Source organism: Arachis ipaensis, chromosome B07 (assembly GCF_000816755.2).
Source record: "Arachis ipaensis cultivar K30076 chromosome B07, Araip1.1, whole genome shotgun sequence".
Taxonomy (NCBI): Eukaryota; Viridiplantae; Streptophyta; class Magnoliopsida; order Fabales; family Fabaceae; genus Arachis; species Arachis ipaensis.
Genome location: NC_029791.2, coordinates 47,234,061 through 47,240,326, shown reverse-complemented (window position 1 = coordinate 47,240,326; position 6,266 = coordinate 47,234,061). Strand labels below are relative to the sequence as shown.

The following is a 6,266-nucleotide window of genomic DNA, read 5'->3' as shown; positions in this document are numbered from 1 at the left end:
TGTTCCAATACAAAGCCATGTTCCTCATTGTCCACCGAAGTTTCTAGTGTCTCCTTCATGCTTTGCTCTTCTTTTGATTCTCCACATGTAGCCATGGGAGTTTCTTGAGTGTTCAGATATTGGGAAGCTATTTTATTCACTAACTCGCCAAAGGTGGCCGCGAAATTTTGCACACTCTTATTCATCCTTTCTTGCCTTTGAAGAATAACACGAAGTCTGTTATCCATTGGAGGTTGGGGTGGATATGAGAATTCATTGGTTGGGAGAGAGGGTTTATAATAGGAAGGTGGTTCATCTTGATAATGATATGGAGATGGTGAATATTGAGGTGGTGGTTCATAAGAGTAGTTGTGTTGGAAAGGTGGTGGTTCTGTGTATGGTTCATTTGGCTCATAAGGTGGTTGGTATGGTGGATACGGGTTAGGGTCATATGGAGGTGAATGGTTGTAGGTGGCTTGTGAGTATGGCGGTTCAAAGTCATGTTGAGGAAAGGGTTTATAGGCATATGGTGGTGGTTGTTGATAATCCATTGGAGGTGGTTGTTGCCAAGAAGGTTGATCAAATCCTTGTGGCTCCTCCCATCTTTGATTGTTCCAACCTTGATGCCTGTTCTCATTGTAATTTCGTCTTCCTGCACTATAATTGTAACCAGACTCATAGCCAAAGGGGTGAGAGTTCATAGTAGCAAATAAAAATTAAAAACAAAAATAAAAACAAATTTAAATTAAAAGGTTATTTAAATTTTGAATTTGAAATTTGATTTTTGAAATAAGACAAGATAAAATAAAAATTTTAAAATAAAAACCAATAACTTCTTAACTTAAGAAAAAGCAAAAATAAAAACAAAAATAAAAACAAATAAACAAGCAAAAATAAAATATTTACAATAACCAATAATAAGGCACACGTTTGCAATTCCCCAGCAACGGCGCTATTTTGACGTTAGAATTTTTGCCAGTAAATAATTTTAATAAAACAGTCGTGTTGTAGAGCTAGTCTCTAAACCGACAGAAATTCCTTCGTACAAACGTTTTGGTTGTCACAAGTAACAAACCCCTTTTTTTTAAAATTGATAACCGAGTATTTAAACCTCGGGTCGTCTTCTCAAGGAATTGCAGGGAGGTATGTTCTTATTATTGGTTATGAAAAAGTGTGTTTTGGGGTTTTGGATCAAGGTAAAAAGTTAGTTGAATGACAAGAAAGATAAAATAATAAAAATAAACTCTTGGCAAGGTATGAGAAATTGGAAGTCCAGTCTTAATTATCCTTATCATTGATGATGAAAATTGAATCTTAATTCCACTTTGTTAACCCTTACTTAAAGTAAAGAAAAGTCAAGTGACTAATTAGTCTGATCTTCAAATCCTATTTATTTTCTAAGAAAAGATTGGGATTATTGAAGTTCAATTCAATTGGCAAGATAACAATTATCAATTATGCTGTTGAATTGGATAACTCCTGAGTTACTGATTTCTTAACCAAAACCAAAAGGAAAAAATCCAAATTATTTATATAATGAAAGAAAGGAATCATAAGTCTGAAATACCTCAAATAATATTAAATAAAGAAATCAATTCTAACATGGAAAAGTTCATAAGTTTAATTGGAAAAATAAATAAAAATAAAGAACCTGGGATTGAGAGTCACTCCTAAAACTAAGAGAAGTCCTAAATCCTAATCCTAAGAGAGAGGAGAGAACCTCTCTCTCTAAAAACTACATCTACTCCTAAAATTGTGAATGTGAAAGCTTGATTATGAATGGATGCATTCCCCCACTTTATAGCCTCTAATCTGTGTTTTCTGGGCCGCAAACTGGATCAGAAACAGCCCAGAATTCGCTGGTTGCGAATTCAAACACGCTGATTTTATGCGGCCGCATGGAGTATGCGGTCGCATCGCCTAGCGTCAGAGCAACTATGGAATATTATATATCAAATCGAAGCCCCGGACATTAGCTTTCCAACGCAACTGGATCCGCGTCGTTTGGATCTCTGTAGCTAAAGTTATAGCTGTTTGAGTGCGAAGAGGTCAGGCTGGACAACTTAGCAATTTCTCCAGCTTCTTGTATTCCTTCCAGTTTTGCATGCTTCCTTTCCATCCTCTGAGCCATTCCTGCCCTGTAATCTCTGAAATCACTTAACACACATATCAAGGCATCTAATGGTGATAAGAGAGGATTAATATTAGAAATTATAAGTCCAAAGAAGCATGTTTTCAATCAAAGCACATAATTAGGAAGGCAAATGTAAAACCATGCAAATAGTATGAATAAGTGGGTAAAGAGTTGATAAAAAACCACTCAAATGAGTATAAGATAAACCATGAAATAGTGGTTTATCAGTCTAGCTTAAGTGCTAAGAGCACTTTTTAATACCTGGTATATATAATTGATGTCATTCTCAACTTCATCGAAACTATTTTTAATCTTTCATTCTCAACTTCGAAATCACGCAGTCTTATGATGAGCTATCATGAAGGCAGACATGCTCAGATATAACATAACTTTCAAATTACAACTAATGAGTACCCAAATTTATGCTAATACTTTTGACTAAAGATTTTACCATCCATAGTGACTTGAAAATAATAAAGTTAGATTTTGAATTAAATTACTCCAAATATGTTTATATTTTTTAACAAAGGAAGCCTATTACTACTACTACTATACTACAGTACAATTCATGTAGGGATGATATACACAAGCATTCTTTTTTCTTTTCTTTTCTTTTCTTTTTTTAATACATACTTAAATACAACACCATCTCAAATCCTAGGGATAGGGAACCGGAGATTGCACCATGCACTCTGAAACTGTTTGGTCTTTTTATATTTTTTTCTCGAGGCATCCATCACAGTGCTCAACTTAATGAAGTTGCATCTAAGCTTAGTGGTTCCAATAAAGAAGTACTGAAAGAAACATAATTAATGAATCAATATCTCCAAATTGCACAAGAACCTAATGCATTCTACCATTTTTGATCGGTTATGTCTAAAAAATTACTGATGAAAAATTAATTTTAAAGTCCGAACTCATTTTTAAACAATAGAATTCCACAAAGCTCTCAAATTTTATAAAGAACACTTAACACCAATAAGCAAGGTGCGGTGAGACAATGCCACAGGCCACAGGAAGAGAAAACCGCGAACATCCTTTAATGGTTTACAATCAATAGCAACAAGTAAACCATAAACTCCCACTATATATTTGAAGTATACGAGACACAAATACAAAGTCCAACAATAACAATCCTAGCATCCTAACACTATATAACAACATTCTCTCCAAAACATGTAGGAAAAATAGGAGAATGGAGACCAACAATTCAAACTACCAAGACCTTAAAAGAGAAAAATGAATTAAGCATCATAAAACAAAATTGCATGAACCACACTATTTCAACAGACATTCTCCAACAAGAAAGCTTTCAGCTACTGCATAAATCATAATAGATAAACTTTTACTACTACTTTCACTCTGGAGGTCGCTCACCCTGTTGACCTTCACCAGCCGGTGCTCTTCCACCTTTCTGAAAATTTCCAGCCAACATTGAAACAAGTTAGAAAGAAGAAACTTATGGGACTCAACACCAAGCCCTATTTCATTTATAATTTAGATTACAGAATTGACTATCTTACCTTATGTGATGGCTAAAATGACATTCCAAACGAAATCATCGCCACAGCGGAGGTGATGGCAAGAAATAAAATACTTTAGATACAAAACTAACTAAAGAAATACAAGTGTTTCAACATTTCAAAGTAATTAACATGAAATACCTTCTTTTTTGTCTTGGTTTTCTTCATCCTCATCCTCATCTTCTTCATCATCATCATCCTCTTCAATGTCGTCTTCATCATTATCTTCCAGGTCTCCAAACTCCTCTCCCTGAATGGCCTCACCAGTAAACCATGACACAGCATGAGGTATAATCTTATCCCTTATTGTTGACTTGAACAAGTGTGATATGAGAATTCATCAATCCTGGATTCAGAAAACAACATCGAAAATTATCAGAGGGAATGGAGGGAAACAAGTAAGCTCACCCAATGTCATAGTCTTGCTCCATTTGATTATGAAGTTCCTCGGCCTGTTAAAGAGAACATTAATTAGCTCTGGAAAATAATCTGGTCATATCTAACAGCTAAATAGCAGGTTTTCAAATTTACAGATTTTTTACTTCTACTTGTGTTCCTCTTAAAGATTCAAACTAAAGACTTTCATAAAAAATTACTGTAAAAAGTAAATAAAATAAAATAAAAAGATTTACCATATCTTCATCAATATCTTCATCATCTTCAAGAACTTGTGGTGGATTGAAGAAATTGAAGAAACTCTCATAGTTTTCAGTCTTTGTAATATGTTTTGCATTCTTTGAACCCTTCTAGGGCTTTTTCTTAAGAATCTTTTGCGTCAAGCATTTCCCTAGGTGCCATTGAATTTCAGTCTTACAGAAAAAATAATCACCAAATTTTTTTAAGAAAAAGCCAACCCATTGTGACACAATATAGAGTTGTGGATAGCAAACAGCGCAATAAACATAACAATAGCTCACCCTGTTTGTTCGAATGTCAATATTTGTTAATATTTGTTCAAATTAGTTCACTTGCTATAGTTATGGTGTCTGTATAAGCATAATAAAGTAAAAGATAAAATGTAATAATTATCACATAACTTCAGAGAGAAAAAGTGTAGTTTACTCCTACAGAATGAAAATTACACATAGAATTATTGAAAAAAAGTAAATCTAAAATGAAAAAGCTTTCTTGGAGGCCGGACTTAGAAGACGAGCAGAAAGAAAGACAATCAAAAGTAGCAATAGAATAGAAAGATAAAATCACTCAACAACAGGAAATTGAAGAAATTGAAAAGTCATCCAATAAATCTAAGAAGTGACATTGTTGATGATGACGATGATGAAGATGAAATAATCATTCAACAACCTAACAATTACAACACAACAACAAACATTACAACAACATTTGAACAAAAAATTTATAAATTAAAGAGAAGAAAAAAAAATCGAGCATTCACCAACCAGAGCAAAATTAAAAGCAGGGCCACTAACCTTCAACGGAGACATGGCGGCAACCGGCAACACGACGGCGAGAGCAGAGACGACGGCAAGCGGTGACCCGATGACGAGATGCTTCAAGCCACGGACAGAGAAGCCAGCGAGGATGGGGACGACGTGCCGAGCTACCTGGGTTCCGGACAGAGGGAAGAGGAAGAAGCGGAAGCGCTGAGCTTGGGGACGGCGGCGGCAAAGAACCTAGGGCTAGGATTTTGCCGTTTTGGTTTGGGACTTTTCACTGCTTTGCTTCAGAGGGGAGGGGGACGAATGATTAGGGGAATTGGAGAAGATGAAGAACGATTGATTTTTTGTTTTTTTGATATGTTTTGCTTTGCTTCAGAGGGGACACGAATGATTTGCTTTGCTTCAGAGGGGGCACGAATGATTAGGGGGATTGGAGAAGAAGAATAACGATTGATTTTTGTTTTTTTTTTATATATTTTTGTTTTGTTGTTTAAATTATTTGAAACTATAAAATTAGGATTAGTTGAATTCTAAAATTTGATTAATTTAAAAGGGTATTTTTGTCTAATCAAATAAAGTAAGAATGTTTAAGTCTTTTTATAAAATTAAATAAAAAATATATTTTTATTTTATTTAATTAAAGTGGTGTTTTAGTAGAAGTGGTGATATAATATATATAAAGAAATAGAAAAAATTAAATGTTGATGTAAAAAATAAATTTCACGTAACTTGTTACTACTTATCCATATTTTAAACGTATCGGTACGTATGAATTTATCATCGTATTGTAACAAACACCTTTGTTGTCAATGAGTTATAGCTCAAATGGCACAGTCTCCCTGTACTCAATTAAGAGGTTGCGGGTTCGAGCCTCCTATCTTTAGTAAAAAAAAAAACACCTTTGTTAATAGTTGAAAAATGCGGCAAGTCAGGTCTGGTTGGCTAAATTGCCATTCTATCTACCACATTAAATTGGAAAAATATTTCTAAAATAAAGATATTAGTAAAAAGAGAATGTGGTGATTTAATAACTATTGAATTTGTAATTTTGATTATGTATGAACTTCACTTTCTTAATTTAAAAATAATTAAATTTTTATTTTGTCATTTTACATATCTCTTCAATTTTAAAAAACCTAATGCTATTACTTTAAATTATGAATAACGTCGAAAAAAAAAGAGAAAACTAAGAATAATGCAGTACAAGTTTTTTTTGGGCGATAGCAATCT

At 33.8% G+C, this 6,266-nt stretch overlaps 1 long non-coding RNA gene across 1 annotated transcript; it reads right to left on the bottom strand.

Annotated features, from left to right (window-relative positions):
• On the bottom strand, positions 3,181-3,949 carry LOC110264601. Its single transcript, XR_002350777.1, has 3 exons — positions 3,778-3,949; positions 3,637-3,648; positions 3,181-3,527 (listed from the first exon to the last, which is right to left on the bottom strand). It is a non-coding gene; the product is annotated as an uncharacterized LOC110264601 (long non-coding RNA).